Source organism: Neoarius graeffei (assembly GCF_027579695.1).
Source record: "Neoarius graeffei isolate fNeoGra1 chromosome 18 unlocalized genomic scaffold, fNeoGra1.pri SUPER_18_unloc_1, whole genome shotgun sequence".
NCBI classification, from domain to species: domain Eukaryota; kingdom Metazoa; phylum Chordata; class Actinopteri; order Siluriformes; family Ariidae; genus Neoarius; species Neoarius graeffei.
Window position 1 is genome coordinate 620,001 of NW_026869982.1, and position 15,000 is coordinate 635,000.

At 45.6% G+C, this 15,000-nt stretch overlaps 23 non-coding genes and 37 pseudogenes across 23 annotated transcripts in view; all 60 read right to left on the reverse strand.

Moving 5' to 3' along the window:
* LOC132876773 (5S ribosomal RNA) overlaps positions 1-23 on the reverse strand; it is a 119-nt gene extending 96 nt beyond the window's left edge. The window contains exon 1 of the ribosomal RNA XR_009652476.1: positions 1-23. This exon is cut by the window's left edge and continues 96 nt beyond it. This is a non-coding gene — a ribosomal RNA (5S ribosomal RNA).
* Positions 24-135: 112 nt separating this feature from the next.
* On the reverse strand, positions 136-254 carry LOC132880555 (5S ribosomal RNA; annotated as a pseudogene).
* A 114-nt stretch (positions 255-368) lies between these two features.
* On the reverse strand, positions 369-487 carry LOC132880023 (5S ribosomal RNA; annotated as a pseudogene).
* A 122-nt stretch (positions 488-609) lies between these two features.
* LOC132880506 (5S ribosomal RNA) lies at positions 610-728 on the reverse strand. The gene has a single exon (XR_009653944.1). It is a non-coding gene; the product is annotated as a 5S ribosomal RNA (ribosomal RNA).
* Positions 729-841: 113 nt separating this feature from the next.
* On the reverse strand, positions 842-960 carry LOC132880557 (5S ribosomal RNA; annotated as a pseudogene).
* A 119-nt stretch (positions 961-1,079) lies between these two features.
* On the reverse strand, positions 1,080-1,198 carry LOC132879205 (5S ribosomal RNA; annotated as a pseudogene).
* Positions 1,199-1,320: 122 nt separating this feature from the next.
* On the reverse strand, positions 1,321-1,439 carry LOC132880518 (5S ribosomal RNA). The gene has a single exon (XR_009653945.1). It is a non-coding gene; the product is annotated as a 5S ribosomal RNA (ribosomal RNA).
* A 112-nt stretch (positions 1,440-1,551) lies between these two features.
* On the reverse strand, positions 1,552-1,670 carry LOC132880558 (5S ribosomal RNA; annotated as a pseudogene).
* Positions 1,671-1,794: 124 nt separating this feature from the next.
* On the reverse strand, positions 1,795-1,913 carry LOC132879206 (5S ribosomal RNA; annotated as a pseudogene).
* A 122-nt stretch (positions 1,914-2,035) lies between these two features.
* On the reverse strand, positions 2,036-2,154 carry LOC132880530 (5S ribosomal RNA). The gene has a single exon (XR_009653946.1). It is a non-coding gene; the product is annotated as a 5S ribosomal RNA (ribosomal RNA).
* Positions 2,155-2,266: 112 nt separating this feature from the next.
* LOC132880559 (5S ribosomal RNA) lies at positions 2,267-2,385 on the reverse strand (annotated as a pseudogene).
* Positions 2,386-2,509: 124 nt separating this feature from the next.
* Positions 2,510-2,628, reverse strand: LOC132876774 (5S ribosomal RNA). Its single transcript, XR_009652477.1, has one exon. It is a non-coding gene; the product is annotated as a 5S ribosomal RNA (ribosomal RNA).
* A 112-nt stretch (positions 2,629-2,740) lies between these two features.
* LOC132880560 (5S ribosomal RNA) lies at positions 2,741-2,859 on the reverse strand (annotated as a pseudogene).
* A 114-nt stretch (positions 2,860-2,973) lies between these two features.
* Positions 2,974-3,092, reverse strand: LOC132880024 (5S ribosomal RNA; annotated as a pseudogene).
* A 112-nt stretch (positions 3,093-3,204) lies between these two features.
* On the reverse strand, positions 3,205-3,323 carry LOC132879938 (5S ribosomal RNA; annotated as a pseudogene).
* Positions 3,324-3,435: 112 nt separating this feature from the next.
* LOC132878401 (5S ribosomal RNA) lies at positions 3,436-3,554 on the reverse strand (annotated as a pseudogene).
* Positions 3,555-3,676: 122 nt separating this feature from the next.
* Positions 3,677-3,795, reverse strand: LOC132880714 (5S ribosomal RNA). The gene has a single exon (XR_009653964.1). It is a non-coding gene; the product is annotated as a 5S ribosomal RNA (ribosomal RNA).
* A 430-nt stretch (positions 3,796-4,225) lies between these two features.
* LOC132877044 (5S ribosomal RNA) lies at positions 4,226-4,344 on the reverse strand. The gene has a single exon (XR_009652735.1). It is a non-coding gene; the product is annotated as a 5S ribosomal RNA (ribosomal RNA).
* A 122-nt stretch (positions 4,345-4,466) lies between these two features.
* On the reverse strand, positions 4,467-4,585 carry LOC132878615 (5S ribosomal RNA; annotated as a pseudogene).
* A 117-nt stretch (positions 4,586-4,702) lies between these two features.
* Positions 4,703-4,821, reverse strand: LOC132879700 (5S ribosomal RNA; annotated as a pseudogene).
* A 112-nt stretch (positions 4,822-4,933) lies between these two features.
* LOC132878402 (5S ribosomal RNA) lies at positions 4,934-5,052 on the reverse strand (annotated as a pseudogene).
* A 117-nt stretch (positions 5,053-5,169) lies between these two features.
* LOC132880561 (5S ribosomal RNA) lies at positions 5,170-5,288 on the reverse strand (annotated as a pseudogene).
* Positions 5,289-5,477: 189 nt separating this feature from the next.
* On the reverse strand, positions 5,478-5,596 carry LOC132878161 (5S ribosomal RNA; annotated as a pseudogene).
* A 122-nt stretch (positions 5,597-5,718) lies between these two features.
* Positions 5,719-5,837, reverse strand: LOC132880542 (5S ribosomal RNA). Its single transcript, XR_009653947.1, has one exon. It is a non-coding gene; the product is annotated as a 5S ribosomal RNA (ribosomal RNA).
* Positions 5,838-5,949: 112 nt separating this feature from the next.
* LOC132880563 (5S ribosomal RNA) lies at positions 5,950-6,068 on the reverse strand (annotated as a pseudogene).
* A 124-nt stretch (positions 6,069-6,192) lies between these two features.
* LOC132879208 (5S ribosomal RNA) lies at positions 6,193-6,311 on the reverse strand (annotated as a pseudogene).
* A 122-nt stretch (positions 6,312-6,433) lies between these two features.
* On the reverse strand, positions 6,434-6,552 carry LOC132880553 (5S ribosomal RNA). Its single transcript, XR_009653948.1, has one exon. It is a non-coding gene; the product is annotated as a 5S ribosomal RNA (ribosomal RNA).
* A 112-nt stretch (positions 6,553-6,664) lies between these two features.
* Positions 6,665-6,783, reverse strand: LOC132880564 (5S ribosomal RNA; annotated as a pseudogene).
* A 129-nt stretch (positions 6,784-6,912) lies between these two features.
* Positions 6,913-7,031, reverse strand: LOC132876775 (5S ribosomal RNA). The gene has a single exon (XR_009652478.1). It is a non-coding gene; the product is annotated as a 5S ribosomal RNA (ribosomal RNA).
* A 112-nt stretch (positions 7,032-7,143) lies between these two features.
* On the reverse strand, positions 7,144-7,262 carry LOC132880565 (5S ribosomal RNA; annotated as a pseudogene).
* Positions 7,263-7,376: 114 nt separating this feature from the next.
* LOC132880130 (5S ribosomal RNA) lies at positions 7,377-7,495 on the reverse strand (annotated as a pseudogene).
* A 112-nt stretch (positions 7,496-7,607) lies between these two features.
* On the reverse strand, positions 7,608-7,726 carry LOC132879939 (5S ribosomal RNA; annotated as a pseudogene).
* Positions 7,727-7,838: 112 nt separating this feature from the next.
* Positions 7,839-7,957, reverse strand: LOC132878403 (5S ribosomal RNA; annotated as a pseudogene).
* Positions 7,958-8,079: 122 nt separating this feature from the next.
* On the reverse strand, positions 8,080-8,198 carry LOC132880830 (5S ribosomal RNA). The gene has a single exon (XR_009653978.1). It is a non-coding gene; the product is annotated as a 5S ribosomal RNA (ribosomal RNA).
* A 465-nt stretch (positions 8,199-8,663) lies between these two features.
* LOC132877045 (5S ribosomal RNA) lies at positions 8,664-8,782 on the reverse strand. The gene has a single exon (XR_009652736.1). It is a non-coding gene; the product is annotated as a 5S ribosomal RNA (ribosomal RNA).
* Positions 8,783-8,904: 122 nt separating this feature from the next.
* LOC132878616 (5S ribosomal RNA) lies at positions 8,905-9,023 on the reverse strand (annotated as a pseudogene).
* Positions 9,024-9,140: 117 nt separating this feature from the next.
* Positions 9,141-9,259, reverse strand: LOC132879701 (5S ribosomal RNA; annotated as a pseudogene).
* Positions 9,260-9,371: 112 nt separating this feature from the next.
* On the reverse strand, positions 9,372-9,490 carry LOC132878404 (5S ribosomal RNA; annotated as a pseudogene).
* A 117-nt stretch (positions 9,491-9,607) lies between these two features.
* LOC132880567 (5S ribosomal RNA) lies at positions 9,608-9,726 on the reverse strand (annotated as a pseudogene).
* Positions 9,727-9,940: 214 nt separating this feature from the next.
* LOC132878219 (5S ribosomal RNA) lies at positions 9,941-10,059 on the reverse strand (annotated as a pseudogene).
* A 122-nt stretch (positions 10,060-10,181) lies between these two features.
* On the reverse strand, positions 10,182-10,300 carry LOC132877801 (5S ribosomal RNA). Its single transcript, XR_009653468.1, has one exon. It is a non-coding gene; the product is annotated as a 5S ribosomal RNA (ribosomal RNA).
* A 117-nt stretch (positions 10,301-10,417) lies between these two features.
* LOC132879702 (5S ribosomal RNA) lies at positions 10,418-10,536 on the reverse strand (annotated as a pseudogene).
* Positions 10,537-10,648: 112 nt separating this feature from the next.
* LOC132877047 (5S ribosomal RNA) lies at positions 10,649-10,767 on the reverse strand. The gene has a single exon (XR_009652737.1). It is a non-coding gene; the product is annotated as a 5S ribosomal RNA (ribosomal RNA).
* A 127-nt stretch (positions 10,768-10,894) lies between these two features.
* LOC132877048 (5S ribosomal RNA) lies at positions 10,895-11,013 on the reverse strand. The gene has a single exon (XR_009652738.1). It is a non-coding gene; the product is annotated as a 5S ribosomal RNA (ribosomal RNA).
* Positions 11,014-11,135: 122 nt separating this feature from the next.
* LOC132879428 (5S ribosomal RNA) lies at positions 11,136-11,254 on the reverse strand (annotated as a pseudogene).
* A 122-nt stretch (positions 11,255-11,376) lies between these two features.
* Positions 11,377-11,495, reverse strand: LOC132877049 (5S ribosomal RNA). The gene has a single exon (XR_009652739.1). It is a non-coding gene; the product is annotated as a 5S ribosomal RNA (ribosomal RNA).
* A 117-nt stretch (positions 11,496-11,612) lies between these two features.
* LOC132877050 (5S ribosomal RNA) lies at positions 11,613-11,731 on the reverse strand. Its single transcript, XR_009652740.1, has one exon. It is a non-coding gene; the product is annotated as a 5S ribosomal RNA (ribosomal RNA).
* Positions 11,732-11,848: 117 nt separating this feature from the next.
* LOC132881259 (5S ribosomal RNA) lies at positions 11,849-11,967 on the reverse strand (annotated as a pseudogene).
* Positions 11,968-12,081: 114 nt separating this feature from the next.
* LOC132878406 (5S ribosomal RNA) lies at positions 12,082-12,200 on the reverse strand (annotated as a pseudogene).
* Positions 12,201-12,322: 122 nt separating this feature from the next.
* LOC132880566 (5S ribosomal RNA) lies at positions 12,323-12,441 on the reverse strand. The gene has a single exon (XR_009653949.1). It is a non-coding gene; the product is annotated as a 5S ribosomal RNA (ribosomal RNA).
* A 117-nt stretch (positions 12,442-12,558) lies between these two features.
* LOC132880568 (5S ribosomal RNA) lies at positions 12,559-12,677 on the reverse strand (annotated as a pseudogene).
* Positions 12,678-12,886: 209 nt separating this feature from the next.
* LOC132878132 (5S ribosomal RNA) lies at positions 12,887-13,005 on the reverse strand (annotated as a pseudogene).
* A 122-nt stretch (positions 13,006-13,127) lies between these two features.
* LOC132877051 (5S ribosomal RNA) lies at positions 13,128-13,246 on the reverse strand. The gene has a single exon (XR_009652741.1). It is a non-coding gene; the product is annotated as a 5S ribosomal RNA (ribosomal RNA).
* Positions 13,247-13,368: 122 nt separating this feature from the next.
* Positions 13,369-13,487, reverse strand: LOC132878220 (5S ribosomal RNA; annotated as a pseudogene).
* Positions 13,488-13,604: 117 nt separating this feature from the next.
* On the reverse strand, positions 13,605-13,723 carry LOC132879703 (5S ribosomal RNA; annotated as a pseudogene).
* A 112-nt stretch (positions 13,724-13,835) lies between these two features.
* On the reverse strand, positions 13,836-13,954 carry LOC132877053 (5S ribosomal RNA). Its single transcript, XR_009652743.1, has one exon. It is a non-coding gene; the product is annotated as a 5S ribosomal RNA (ribosomal RNA).
* Positions 13,955-14,081: 127 nt separating this feature from the next.
* On the reverse strand, positions 14,082-14,200 carry LOC132876332 (5S ribosomal RNA). The gene has a single exon (XR_009652053.1). It is a non-coding gene; the product is annotated as a 5S ribosomal RNA (ribosomal RNA).
* Positions 14,201-14,322: 122 nt separating this feature from the next.
* On the reverse strand, positions 14,323-14,441 carry LOC132879429 (5S ribosomal RNA; annotated as a pseudogene).
* A 122-nt stretch (positions 14,442-14,563) lies between these two features.
* Positions 14,564-14,682, reverse strand: LOC132877054 (5S ribosomal RNA). The gene has a single exon (XR_009652744.1). It is a non-coding gene; the product is annotated as a 5S ribosomal RNA (ribosomal RNA).
* Positions 14,683-14,799: 117 nt separating this feature from the next.
* Positions 14,800-14,918, reverse strand: LOC132877055 (5S ribosomal RNA). Its single transcript, XR_009652745.1, has one exon. It is a non-coding gene; the product is annotated as a 5S ribosomal RNA (ribosomal RNA).
* Between the last annotated feature and the right edge of the window lie 82 nt (positions 14,919-15,000).

Here is a 15,000-nt window from a genome sequence, read left to right on the forward strand (position 1 = left end):
CTCAGAGTGGTTTGGCCGTAAGCAACAGCTTGTTGGAAATGTGCCGTTTTTCTTGCCTTGCGATCAGAAGGAAAATTCTTGCCTTGCGACCAGAAGGAAAATTCAAACAGATTTCTGCAAGAAGACAAAATAAAATGCTTACAGTACCTGGTATTCCTAGGCAGTCTCACACTCAAGTACTAACCAGGCCCAACTCTGTTTAGCTTCTCAGATCAGACAGGATCAGGCATTGTCAGAGTGGTTTGGACGTAAACAACAGTCTGGAAATGTGTGCCTTGCCTTGCCTTGCCTTGCGCCCAGAAGGAAAATTCTTGCCTTGCGAGCAGAAGGAAAATTCAAACAGATTTCTGCAAGAAGACAAAATAAAATGCTTACAGTACCTGGTATTCCTAGGCAGTCTCCCACTCAAGTACTAACCAGGCAAAACTCTGTTTAGCTTCTGAAATCAGACGGGATCAGGCATTGTCAGAGTGGTTTGGCCGTGAGCAACAGTTTGCTGGAAATGTGCCGTTTTTCTTGCCTTGCCTTGCCTTGCGCCCAGAAGGAAAATTATTGCCTTGCGAGCAGAAGGAAAATTCAAACAGATTTCTGCAAGAAGACAAAATAAAATGCTTACAGTACCTGGTATTCCTAGGCAGTCTCCCACTCAAGTACTAACCAGGCCCAACTCTGTTTAGCTTCTGAGATCAGACGGGATCAGGCGTTGTCAGAGTGGTTTGGCCGTAAGCAACAGCTTGTTGGGGTATGTGCCGTTTTTCTTGCCTTGCGATCAGAAGGAAAATTCTTGCCTTGCGACCAGAAGGAAAATTCAAACAGATTTCTGCAAGAAGACAAAATAAAATGCTTACAGTACCTGGTATTCCTAGGCAGTCTCACACTCAAGTACTAACCAGGCCCAACTCTGTTTAGCTTCTCAGATCAGACAGGATCAGGCATTGTCAGAGTGGTTTGGACGTAAACAACAGTCTGGAAATGTGTGCCTTGCCTTGCCTTGCCTTGCCTTGCGCCCAGAAGGAAAATTCTTGCCTTGCGAGCAGAAGGAAAATTCAAACAGATTTCTGCAAGAAGACAAAATAAAATGCTTACAGTACCTGGTATTCCTAGGCAGTCTCCCACTCAAGTACTAACCAGGCCCAACTCTGTTTAGCTTCTGAAATCAGACGGGATCAGGCATTGTCAGAGTGGTTTGGCCGTGAGCAACAGTTTGCTGGAAATGTGCCGTTTTTCTTGCCTTGCCTTGCCTTGCACCCAGAAGGAAAATTATTGCCTTGCGAGCAGAAGGAAAATTCAAACAGATTTCTGCAAGAAGACAAAATAAAATGCTTACAGTACCTGGTATTCCTAGGCAGTCTCCCACTCAAGTACTAACCAGGCCCAACTCTGTTTAGCTTCTGAGATCAGACGGGATCAGGCGTTGTCAGAGTGGTTTGGCCGTAAGCAACAGCTTGTTGGAAATGTGCCGTTTTTCTTGCCTTGCGATCAGAAGGAAAATTCTTGCCTTGCGACCAGAAGGAAAATTCAAACAGATTTCTGCAAGAAGACAAAATAAAATGCTTACAGTACCTGGTATTCCTAGGCAGTCTCACACTCAAGTACTAACCAGGCCCAACTCTGTTTAGCTTCTCAGATCAGACAGGATCAGGCATTGTCAGAGTGGTTTGGACGTAAACAACAGTCTGGAAATGTGTGCCTTGCCTTGCCTTGCCTTGCCTTGCCTTGCGCCCAGAAGGAAAATTCTTGCCTTGCGAGCAGAAGGAAAATTCAAACAGATTTCTGCAAGAAGACAAAATAAAATGCTTACAGTACCTGGTATTCCTAGGCAGTCTCCCACTCAAGTACTAACCAGGCCCAACTCTGTTTAGCTTCTGAAATCAGACGGGATCAGGCATTGTCAGAGTGGTTTGGCCGTGAGCAACAGTTTGCTGGAAATGTGCCGTTTTTCTTGCCTTGCCTTGCCTTGCGCCCAGAAGGAAAATTATTGCCTTGCGAGCAGAAGGAAAATTCAAACAGATTTCTGCAAGAAGACAAAATAAAATGCTTACAGTACCTGGTATTCCTAGGCAGTCTCCCACTCAAGTACTAACCAGGCCCAACTCTGTTTAGCTTCTGAGATCAGACGGGATCAGGCGTTGTCAGAGTGGTTTGGCCGTAAGCAACAGCTTGTTGGAAATGTGCCGTTTTTCTTGCCTTGCGATCAGAAGGAAAATTCTTGCCTTGCGACCAGAAGGAAAATTCAAACAGATTTCTGCAAGAAGACAAAATAAAATGCTTACAGTACCTGGTATTCCTAGGCAGTCTCACACTCAAGTACTAACCAGGCCCAACTCTGTTTAGCTTCTCAGATCAGACAGGATCAGGCATTGTCAGAGTGGTTTGGACGTAAACAACAGTCTGGAAATGTGTGCCTTGCCTTGCCTTGCCTTGCCTTGCCTTGCGCCCAGAAGGAAAATTCTTGCCTTGCGAGCAGAAGGAAAATTCAAACAGATTTCTGCAAGAAGACAAAATAAAATGCTTACAGTACCTGGTATTCCTAGGCAGTCTCCCACTCAAGTACTAACCAGGCCCAACTCTGTTTAGCTTCTGAGATCAGACGGGATCAGGCGTTCTCAGAGTGGTTTGGCCGTAAGCAACAGCTTGTTGGAAATGTGCCGTTTTTCTTGCCTTGCGATCAGAAGGAAAATTCTTGCCTTGCGACCAGAAGGAAAATTCAAACAGATTTCTGCAAGAAGACAAAATAAAATGCTTACAGTACCTGGTATTCCTAGGCAGTCTCACACTCAAGTACTAACCAGGCCCAACTCTGTTTAGCTTCTCAGATCAGACAGGATCAGGCATTGTCAGAGTGGTTTGGACGTAAACAACAGTCTGGAAATGTGTGCCTTGCCTTGCCTTGCCTTGCGCCCAGAAGGAAAATTCTTGCCTTGCGAGCAGAAGGAAAATTCAAACAGATTTCTGCAAGAAGACAAAATAAAATGCTTACAGTACCTGGTATTCCTAGGCAGTCTCCCACTCAAGTACTAACCAGGCAAAACTCTGTTTAGCTTCTGAAATCAGACGGGATCAGGCATTGTCAGAGTGGTTTGGCCGTGAGCAACAGCTTGTTGGAAATGTGCCGTTTTTCTTGCCTTGCGATCAGAAGGAAAATTCTTGCCTTGCGAGCAGAAGGAAAATTCAAACAGATTTCTGCAAGAAGACAAAATAAAATGCTTACAGTACCTGGTATTACTAGGCAGTCTCCCACTCAAGTACTAAACAGGCCCAACTCTGTTTAGTTTCTGAGATCTGACAGGATCAGGCGTTGTTAGAGTGGTTTGGCCGTAAGCAACAGCTTGTTGGAAATGTGCCATTTTTCTTGCCTTGCGATCAGAAGGAAAATTCTTGCCTTGCGACCAGAAGGAAAATTCAAACAGATTTCTGCAAGAAGACAAAATAAAATGCTTACAGTACCTGGTATTCCTAGGCAGTCTCCCACTCAAGTACTAACCAGGCCCAACTCTGTTTAGCTTCTGACATCAGACGGGATCAGGCGTTGTCAGAGTGGTTTGGCCATAAGCAACAGTTAGTTGGAAATGTGCCGTTTTTCTTGCCTTGCCTTGCCTTGCGCCCAGAAGGAAAATTCTTGCCTTGCGAGCAGAAGGAAAATTCAAACAGATTTCTGCTAGAAGACAAAATAAAATGCTTACAGTACCTGGTATTCCTAGGCAGTCTCCCACTCAAGTACTACCCAGGCCCAACTCTGTTTAGCTTCTGAGATCAGACGGGATCAGGCGTTGTCAGAGTGGTTTGGCCGTAAGCAACAGTTAGTTGGAAATGTGCCGTTTTTCTTGCCTTGCCTTGCGACCAGAAGGAAAATTCTTGCCTTGCGAGCAGAAGGAAAATTCAAACAGATTTCTGCAAGGAGACAAAATAAAATGCTTACAGTACCTGGTATTCCTAGGCAGTCTCACACTCAAGTACTAACCAGGCCCAACTCTGTTTAGCGTCTCAGATCAGACAGGATCAGGCATTGTCAGAGTGGTTTGGACGTAAACAACAGTCTGGAAATGTGCGCCTTGCCTTGCCTTGCCTTGCCTTGCCTTGCCTTGCCTTGCCTTGCCTTGCCTTGCCTTGCCTTGCCTTGCCTTGCCTTGCCTTGCCTTGCCTTGCCTTGCGCCCAGAAGGAAAATTCTTGCCTTGCGAGCAGAAGGAAAATTCAAACAGATTTCTGCAAGAAGACAAAATAAAATGCTTACAGTACCTGGTATTCCTAGGCAGTCTCCCACTCAAGTACTAACCAGGCCCAACTCTGTTTAGCTTCTGAGATCAGACGGGATCAGGCGTTGTCAGAGTGGTTTGGCCATAAGCAACAGTTAGTTGGAAATGTGCCATTTTTCTTGCCTTGCCTTGCCTTGCGCCCAGAAGGAAAATTCTTGCCTTGCGAGCAGAAGGAAAATTCAAACAGATTTCTGCAAGAAGACAAAATAAAATGCTCACAGTACCTGGTATTCCTAGGCAGTCTCCCACTCAAGTACTAACCAGGCCCAACTCTGTTTAGCTTCTGAGATCAGACAGGATCAGGCGTTGTCAGAGTGGTTTGGCCATAAGCAACAGTTAGTTGGAAATGTGCCGTTTTTCTTGCCTTGCCTTGCGACCAGAAGGAAAATTCTTGCCTTGCGAGCAGAAGGAAAATTCAAACAGATTTCTGCAAGAAGACAAAATAAAATGCTTACAGTACCTGGTATTACTAGGCAGTCTCCCACTCAAGTACTAAACAGGCCCAACTCTGTTTAGTTTCTGAGATCTGACAGGATCAGGCGTTGTCAGAGTGGTTTGGCCGTAAGCAACAGCTTGTTGGAAATGTGCCATTTTTCTTGCCTTGCGATCAGAAGGAAAATTCTTGCCTTGCGACCAGAAGGAAAATTCAAACAGATTTCTGCAAGAAGACAAAATAAAATGCTTACAGTACCTGGTATTCCTAGGCAGTCTCCCACTCAAGTACTAACCAGGCCCAACTCTGTTTAGCTTCTGACATCAGACGGGATCAGGCGTTGTCAGAGTGGTTTGGCCATAAGCAACAGTTAGTTGGAAATGTGCCGTTTTTCTTGCCTTGCCTTGCGCCCAGAAGGAAAATTCTTGCCTTGCGAGCAGAAGGAAAATTCAAACAGATTTCTGCAAGGAGACAAAATAAAATGCTTACAGTACCTGGTATTCCTAGGCAGTCTCACACTCAAGTACTAACCAGGCCCAACTCTGTTTAGCTTCTCAGATCAGACAGGATCAGGCATTGTCAGAGTGGTTTGGACGTAAACAACAGTCTGGAAATGTGCGCCTTGCCTTGCCTTGCCTTGCCTTGCCTTGCCTTGCCTTGCCTTGCCTTGCCTTGCCTTGCCTTGCCTTGCCTTGCCTTGCCTTGCCTTGCCTTGCGCCCAGAAGGAAAATTCTTGCCTTGCGAGCAGAAGGAAAATTCAAACAGATTTCTGCAAGAAGACAAAATAAAATGCTTACAGTACCTGGTATTCCTAGGCAGTCTCCCACTCAAGTACTAACCAGGCCCAACTCTGTTTAGCTTCTGAGATCAGACAGGATCAGGCGTTGTCAGAGTGGTTTGGCCATAAGCAACAGTTAGTTGGAAATGTGTCGTTTTTCTTGCCTTGCCTTGCCTTGCGCCCAGAAGGAAAATTCTTGCCTTGCGAGCAGAAGGAAAATTCAAACAGATTTCTGCTAGAAGACAAAATAAAATGCTTACAGTACCTGGTATTCCTAGGCAGTCTCCCACTCAAGTACTAACCAGGCCCAACTCTGTTTAGCTTCTGAGATCAGACGGGATCAGGCGTTGTCAGAGTGGTTTGGCCGTAAGCAACAGCTTGTTGGAAATGTGCCGTTTTTCTTGCCTTGCGATCAGAAGGAAAATTCTTGCCTTGCGACCAGAAGGAAAATTCAAACAGATTTCTGCAAGAAGACAAAATAAAATGCTTACAGTACCTGGTATTCCTAGGCAGTCTCACACTCAAGTACTAACCAGGCCCAACTCTGTTTAGCTTCTCAGATCAGACAGGATCAGGCATTGTCAGAGTGGTTTGGACGTAAACAACAGTCTGGAAATGTGTGCCTTGCCTTGCCTTGCCTTGCCTTGCCTTGCGCCCAGAAGGAAAATTCTTGCCTTGCGAGCAGAAGGAAAATTCAAACAGATTTCTGCAAGAAGACAAAATAAAATGCTTACAGTACCTGGTATTCCTAGGCAGTCTCCCACTCAAGTACTAACCAGGCCCAACTCTGTTTAGCTTCTGAAATCAGACGGGATCAGGCATTGTCAGAGTGGTTTGGCCGTGAGCAACAGTTTGCTGGAAATGTGCCGTTTTTCTTGCCTTGCCTTGCCTTGCGCCCAGAAGGAAAATTATTGCCTTGCGAGCAGAAGGAAAATTCAAACAGATTTCTGCAAGAAGACAAAATAAAATGCTTACAGTACCTGGTATTCCTAGGCAGTCTCCCACTCAAGTACTAACCAGGCCCAACTCTGTTTAGCTTCTGAGATCAGACGGGATCAGGCGTTGTCAGAGTGGTTTGGCCGTAAGCAACAGCTTGTTGGAAATGTGCCGTTTTTCTTGCCTTGCGATCAGAAGGAAAATTCTTGCCTTGCGACCAGAAGGAAAATTCAAACAGATTTCTGCAAGAAGACAAAATAAAATGCTTACAGTACCTGGTATTCCTAGGCAGTCTCACACTCAAGTACTAACCAGGCCCAACTCTGTTTAGCTTCTCAGATCAGACAGGATCAGGCATTGTCAGAGTGGTTTGGACGTAAACAACAGTCTGGAAATGTGTGCCTTGCCTTGCCTTGCCTTGCCTTGCCTTGCCTTGCGCCCAGAAGGAAAATTCTTGCCTTGCGAGCAGAAGGAAAATTCAAACAGATTTCTGCAAGAAGACAAAATAAAATGCTTACAGTACCTGGTATTCCTAGGCAGTCTCCCACTCAAGTACTAACCAGGCCCAACTCTGTTTAGCTTCTGAGATCAGACGGGATCAGGCGTTCTCAGAGTGGTTTGGCCGTAAGCAACAGCTTGTTGGAAATGTGCCGTTTTTCTTGCCTTGCGATCAGAAGGAAAATTCTTGCCTTGCGACCAGAAGGAAAATTCAAACAGATTTCTGCAAGAAGACAAAATAAAATGCTTACAGTACCTGGTATTCCTAGGCAGTCTCACACTCAAGTACTAACCAGGCCCAACTCTGTTTAGCTTCTCAGATCAGACAGGATCAGGCATTGTCAGAGTGGTTTGGACGTAAACAACAGTCTGGAAATGTGTGCCTTGCCTTGCCTTGCCTTGCGCCCAGAAGGAAAATTCTTGCCTTGCGAGCAGAAGGAAAATTCAAACAGATTTCTGCAAGAAGACAAAATAAAATGCTTACAGTACCTGGTATTCCTAGGCAGTCTCCCACTCAAGTACTAACCAGGCAAAACTCTGTTTAGCTTCTGAAATCAGACGGGATCCGGCATTGTCAGAGTGGTTTGGCCGTGAGCAACAGCTTGTTGGAAATGTGCCGTTTTTCTTGCCTTGCGATCAGAAGGAAAATTCTTGCCTTGCGAGCAGAAGGAAAATTCAAACAGATTTCTGCAAGAAGACAAAATAAAATGCTTACAGTACCTGGTATTACTAGGCAGTCTCCCACTCAAGTACTAAACAGGCCCAACTCTGTTTAGTTTCTGAGATCTGACAGGATCAGGCGTTGTTAGAGTGGTTTGGCCGTAAGCAACAGCTTGTTGGAAATGTGCCATTTTTCTTGCCTTGCGATCAGAAGGAAAATTCTTGCCTTGCGACCAGAAGGAAAATTCAAACAGATTTCTGCAAGAAGACAAAATAAAATGCTTACAGTACCTGGTATTCCTAGGCAGTCTCCCACTCAAGTACTAACCAGGCCCAACTCTGTTTAGCTTCTGACATCAGACGGGATCAGGCGTTGTCAGAGTGGTTTGGCCATAAGCAACAGTTAGTTGGAAATGTGCCGTTTTTCTTGCCTTGCCTTGCCTTGCGCCCAGAAGGAAAATTCTTGCCTTGCGAGCAGAAGGAAAATTCAAACAGATTTCTGCTAGAAGACAAAATAAAATGCTTACAGTACCTGGTATTCCTAGGCAGTCTCCCACTCAAGTACTACCCAGGCCCAACTCTGTTTAGCTTCTGAGATCAGACGGGATCAGGCGTTGTCAGAGTGGTTTGGCCGTAAGCAACAGTTAGTTGGAAATGTGCCGTTTTTCTTGCCTTGCCTTGCGACCAGAAGGAAAATTCTTGCCTTGCGAGCAGAAGGAAAATTCAAACAGATTTCTGCAAGGAGACAAAATAAAATGCTTACAGTACCTGGTATTCCTAGGCAGTCTCACACTCAAGTACTAACCAGGCCCAACTCTGTTTAGCGTCTCAGATCAGACAGGATCAGGCATTGTCAGAGTGGTTTGGACGTAAACAACAGTCTGGAAATGTGCGCCTTGCCTTGCCTTGCCTTGCCTTGCCTTGCCTTGCCTTGCCTTGCCTTGCCTTGCCTTGCCTTGCCTTGCCTTGCCTTGCCTTGCCTTGCCTTGCCTTGCCTTGCCTTGCCTTGCCTTGCCTTGCCTTGCCTTGCGCCCAGAAGGAAAATTCTTGCCTTGCGAGCAGAAGGAAAATTCAAACAGATTTCTGCAAGAAGACAAAATAAAATGCTTACAGTACCTGGTATTCCTAGGCAGTCTCCCACTCAAGTACTAACCAGGCCCAACTCTGTTTAGCTTCTGAGATCAGACGGGATCAGGCGTTGTCAGAGTGGTTTGGCCATAAGCAACAGTTAGTTGGAAATGTGCCGTTTTTCTTGCCTTGCCTTGCCTTGCGCCCAGAAGGAAAATTCTTGCCTTGCGAGCAGAAGGAAAATTCAAACAGATTTCTGCAAGAAGACAAAATAAAATGCTCACAGTACCTGGTATTCCTAGGCAGTCTCCCACTCAAGTACTAACCAGGCCCAACTCTGTTTAGCTTCTGAGATCAGACAGGATCAGGCGTTGTCAGAGTGGTTTGGCCATAAGCAACAGTTAGTTGGAAATGTGCCGTTTTTCTTGCCTTGCCTTGCGACCAGAAGGAAAATTCTTGCCTTGCGAGCAGAAGGAAAATTCAAACAGATTTCTGCAAGAAGACAAAATAAAATGCTTACAGTACCTGGTATTACTAGGCAGTCTCCCACTCAAGTACTAAACAGGCCCAACTCTGTTTAGTTTCTGAGATCTGACAGGATCAGGCGTTGTCAGAGTGGTTTGGCCGTAAGCAACAGCTTGTTGGAAATGTGCCATTTTTCTTGCCTTGCGATCAGAAGGAAAATTCTTGCCTTGCGACCAGAAGGAAAATTCAAACAGATTTCTGCAAGAAGACAAAATAAAATGCTTACAGTACCTGGTATTCCTAGGCAGTCTCCCACTCAAGTACTAACCAGGCCCAACTCTGTTTAGCTTCTGACATCAGACGGGATCAGGCGTTGTCAGAGTGGTTTGGCCATAAGCAACAGTTAGTTGGAAATGTGCCGTTTTTCTTGCCTTGCCTTGCGCCCAGAAGGAAAATTCTTGCCTTGCGAGCAGAAGGAAAATTCAAACAGATTTCTGCAAGGAGACAAAATAAAATGCTTACAGTACCTGGTATTCCTAGGCAGTCTCACACTCAAGTACTAACCAGGCCCAACTCTGTTTAGCTTCTCAGATCAGACAGGATCAGGCATTGTCAGAGTGGTTTGGACGTAAACAACAGTCTGGAAATGTGCGCCTTGCCTTGCCTTGCCTTGCCTTGCCTTGCCTTGCCTTGCCTTGCCTTGCCTTGCCTTGCCTTGCCTTGCCTTGCCTTGCCTTGCCTTGCCTTGCCTTGCCTTGCCTTGCCTTGCCTTGCGCCCAGAAGGAAAATTCTTGCCTTGCGAGCAGAAGGAAAATTCAAACAGATTTCTGCAAGAAGACAAAATAAAATGCTTACAGTACCTGGTATTCCTAGGCAGTCTCCCACTCAAGTACTAACCAGGCCTAACTCTGTTTAGCTTCTGAGATCAGACGGGATCAGGCGTTGTCAGAGTGGTTTGGCCATAAGCAACAGTGAGTTGGAAATGTGCCGTTTTTCTTGCCTTGCCTTGCCTTGCGCCCAGAAGGAAAATTCTTGCCTTGCGAGCAGAAGGAAAATTCAAACAGATTTCTGCTAGAAGACAAAATAAAATGCTTACAGTACCTGGTATTCCTAGGCAGTCTCCCACTCAAGTACTATCCAGGCCCAACTCTGTTTAGCTTCTGAGATCAGACGGGATCAGGCGTTGTCAGAGTGGTTTGGCCATAAGCAGCAGTTAGTTGGAAATGTGCCGTTTTTCTTGCCTTGCCTTGCGACCAGAAGGAAAATTCTTGCCTTGCGAGCAGAAGGAAAATTCAAACAGATTTCTGCAAGAAGACAAAATAAAATGCTTACAGTACCTGGTATTACTAGGCAGTCTCCCACTCAAGTACTAAACAGGCCCAACTCTGTTTAGTTTCTGAGATCTGACAGGATCAGGCGTTGTCAGAGTGGTTTGGCCGTAAGCAACAGCTTGTTGGAAATGTGCCATTTTTCTTGCCTTGCGCCCAGAAGGAAAATTCTTGCCTTGCGACCAGAAGGAAAATTCAAACAGATTTCTGCTAGAAGACAAAATAAAATGCTTACAGTACCTGGTATTCCTAGGCAGTCTCCCACTCAAGTACTAACCAGGCCCAACTCTGTTTAGCTTCTGAGATCAGACGGGATCAGGCGTTGTCAGAGTGGTTTGGCCATAAGCAACAGTTAGTTGGAAATGTGCCGTTTTTCTTGCCTTGCCTTGCCTTGCCTTGCGCCCAGAAGGAAAATTCTTGCCTTGCGAGCAGAAGGAAAATTCAAACAGATTTCTGCAAGAAGACAAAATAAAATGCTTACAGTACCTGGTATTCCTAGGCAGTCTCCCACTCAAGTACTAACCAGGCCCAACTCTGTTTAGCTTCTGAGATCAGACGGGATCAGGCGTTGTCAGAGTGGTTTGGCCATAAGCAACAGTTAGTTGGAAATGTGCCGTTTTTCTTGCCTTGCCTTGCCTTGCGCCCAGAAGGAAAATTCTTGCCTTGCGAGCAGAAGGAAAATTCAAACAGATTTCTGCTAGAAGACAAAATAAAATGCTTACAGTACCTGGTATTCCTATTCAGTCTCCCACTCAAGTACTAACCAGGCCCAACTCTGTTTAGTTTCTGAGATCAGACGGGATCAGGCGATGTCAGAGTGGTTTGGCCATAAGCAACAGTTAGTTGGAAATGTGCCGTTTTTCTTGCCTTGCCTTGCCTTGCGCCCAGAAGGAAAATTCTTGCCTTGCGAGCAGAAGGAAAATTCAAACAGATTTCTGCAAGAAGACAAAATAAAATGCTTACAGTACCTGGTATTCCTAGGCAGTCTCCCACTCAAGTACTAACCAGGCCCAACTCTGTTTAGCTTCTGAGATCAGACGGGATCAGGCGTTGTCAGAGTGGTTTGGCCATAAGCAACAGTTAGTTGGAAATGTGCCGTTTTTCTTGCCTTGCCTTGCGCCCAGAAGGAAAATTCTTGCCTTGCGAGCAGAAGGAAAATTCAAACAGATTTCTGCTAGAAGACAAAATAAAATGCTTACAGTACCTGGTATTCCTAGGCAGTCTCCCACTCAAGTACTAACCAGGCCCAACTCTGTTTAGCTTCTGAGATCAGACGGGATCAGGCGTTGTCAGAGTGGTTTGGCCATAAGCAACAGTTAGTTGGAAATGTGCCGTTTTTCTTGCCTTGCCTTGCGACCAGAAGGAAAATTCTTGCCTTGCGAGCAGAAGGAAAATTCAAACAGATTTCTGCAAGAAGACAAAATAAAATGCTTACAGTACCTGGTATTACTAGGCAGTCTCCCACTCAAGTACTAAACAGGCCCAACTCTGTTTAGCTTCTCAGATCAGACAGGATCAGGCATTGTCAGAGTGGTTTGGACATAAGCAATAGTCTGGAAATGTGCCGTTTTTCTTGCCTTGCCTTGCGATCAGAAGGAAAATTCTTGCCTTGCGACCAGAAGGAAAATTCAAACAGATTTCTGCAAGAAGACAAAATAAAATGCTTACAGTACCTGGTATTCCTAGGCAGTCTCCCACTCAAGTACTAACCAGGCCCAACTCTGTTTAGCTTCTGACATCAGACGGGATCAGGCGTTGTCAGAGTGGTTTGGCCATAAGCAACAGTTAGTTGGAAATGTGCCGTTTTTCTTGCCTTGCCTTGCCTTGCGCCCAGAAGGAAAATTCTTGCCTTGCGAGCAGAAGGAAAATTCAAACAGATTTCTGCTAGAAGACAAAATAAAATGCTTACAGTACCTGGTATTCCTAGGCAGTCTCCCACTCAAGTACTAACCAGGCCCAACTCTGTTTAGCTTCTGAGATCAGACGGGATCAGGCGTTGTCAGAGTGGTTTGGCCGTAAGCAACAGTTAGTTGGAAATGTGCCGTTTTTCTTGCCTTGCCTTGCGACCAGAAGGAAAATTCTTGCCTTGCGAGCAGAAGGAAAATTCAAACAGATTTCTGCAAGGAGACAAAATAAAATGCTTACAGTACCTGGTATTCCTAGGCAGTCTCACACTCAAGTACTAACCAGGCCCAACTCTGTTTAGCTTCTCAGATCAGACAGGATCAGGCATTGTCAGAGTGGTTTGGACGTAAACAACAGTCTGGAAATGTGCGCCTTGCCTTGCCTTGCCTTGCCTTGCCTTGCCTTGCCTTGCCTTGCCTTGCCTTGCCTTGCCTTGCCTTGCCTTGCCTTGCCTTGCCTTGCCTTGCCTTGCCTTGCCTTGCCTTGCGCCCAGAAGGAAAATTCTTGCCTTGCGAGCAGAAGGAAAATTCAAACAGATTTCTGCAAGAAGACAAAATAAAATGCTTACAGTACCTGGTATTCCTAGGCAGTCTCCCACTCAAGTACTAACCAGGCCCAACTCTGTTTAGCTTCTGAGATCAGACGGGATCAGGCGTTGTCAGAGTGGTTTGGCCATGAGCAACAGTTAGTTGGAAATGTGTCGTTTTTCTTGCCTTGCCTTGCCTTGCGCCCAGAAGGAAAATTCTTGCCTTGCGAGCAGAAGGAAAATTCAAACAGATTTCTGCTAGAAGACAAAATAAAATGCTTACAGTACCTGGTATTCCTAGGCAGTCTCCCACTCAAGTACTAACCAGGCCCAACTCTGTTTAGCTTCTGAGATCAGACGGGATCAGGCGTTGTCAGAGTGGTTTGGCCATAAGCAACAGTTAGTTGGAAATGTGCCGTTTTTCTTGCCTTGCCTTGCCTTGCGACCAGAAGGAAAATTCTTGCCTTGCGAGCAGAAGGAAAATTCAAACAGATTTCTGCAAGAAGACAAAATAAAATGCTTACAGTACCTGGTATTCCTAGGCAGTCTCCCACTCAAGTACTAACCAGGCCTAACTCTGTTTAGCTTCTGAGATCAGACGGGATCAGGCGTTGTCAGAGTGGTTTGGCCATAAGCAGCAGTTAGTTGGAAATGTGCCGTTTTTCTTGCCTTGCCTTGCGACCAGAAGGAAAATTCTTGCCTTGCGAGCAGAAGGAAAATTCAAACAGATTTCTGCAAGAAGACAAAATAAAATGCTTACAGTACCTGGTATTACTAGGCAGTCTCCCACTCAAGTACTAAACAGGCCCAACTCTGTTTAGTTTCTGAGATCTGACAGGATCAGGCGTTGTCAGAGTGGTTTGGCCGTAAGCAACAGCTTGTTGGAAATGTGCCATTTTTCTTGCCTTGCGCCCAGAAGGAAAATTCTTGCCTTGCGACCAGAAGGAAAATTCAAACAGATTTCTGCTAGAAGACAAAATAAAATGCTTACAGTACCTGGTATTCCTAGGCAGTCTCCCACTCAAGTACTAACCAGGCCCAACTCTGTTTAGCTTCTGAGATCAGACGGGATCAGGCGTTGTCAGAGTGGTTTGGCCATAAGCAACAGTTAGTTGGAAATGTGCCGTTTTTCTTGCCTTGCCTTGCCTTGCCTTGCGCCCAGAAGGAAAATTCTTGCCTTGCGAGCAGAAGGAAAATTCAAACAGATTTCTGCAAGAAGACAAAATAAAATGCTTACAGTACCTGGTATTCCTAGGCAGTCTCCCACTCAAGTACTAACCAGGCCCAACTCTGCTTAGCTTCTGAGATCAGACGGGATCAGGCGTTGTCAGAGTGGTTTGGCCATAAGCAACAGTTAGTTGGAAATGTGCCGTTTTTCTTGCCTTGCCTTGCCTTGCGCCCAGAAGGAAAATTCTTGCCTTGCGAGCAGAAGGAAAATTCAAACAGATTTCTGCTAGAAGACAAAATAAAATGCTTACAGTACCTGGTATTCCTATTCAGTCTCCCACTCAAGTACTAACCAGGCCCAACTCTGTTTAGTTTCTGAGATCAGACGGGATCAGGCGATGTCAGAGTGGTTTGGCCATAAGCAACAGTTAGTTGGAAATGTGCCGTTTTTCTTGCCTTGCCTTGCCTTGCGCCCAGAAGGAAAATTCTTGCCTTGCGAGCAGAAGGAAAATTCAAACAGATTTCTGCAAGAAGACAAAATAAAATGCTTACAGTACCTGGTATTCCTAGGCAGTCTCCCACTCAAGTACTAACCAGGCCCAACTCTGTTTAGCTTCTGAGATCAGACGGGATCAGGCGTTGTCAGAGTGGTTTGGCCATAAGCAACAGTTAGTTGGAAATGTGCCGTTTTTCTTGCCTTGCCTTGCGCCCAGAAGGAAAATTCTTGCCTTGCGAGCAGAAGGAAAATTCAAACAGATTTCTGCTAGAAGACAAAATAAAATGCTTACAGTACCTGGTATTCCTAGGCAGTCTCCCACTCAAGTACTAACCAGGCCCAACTCTGTTTAGCTTCTGAGATCAGACGGGATCAGGCGTTGTCAGAGTGGTTTGGCCATAAGCAACAGTTAGTTGGAAATGTGCCGTTTTTCTTGCCTTGCCTTGCGACCAGAAGGAAAATTCTTGCCTTGCGAGCAGAAGGAAA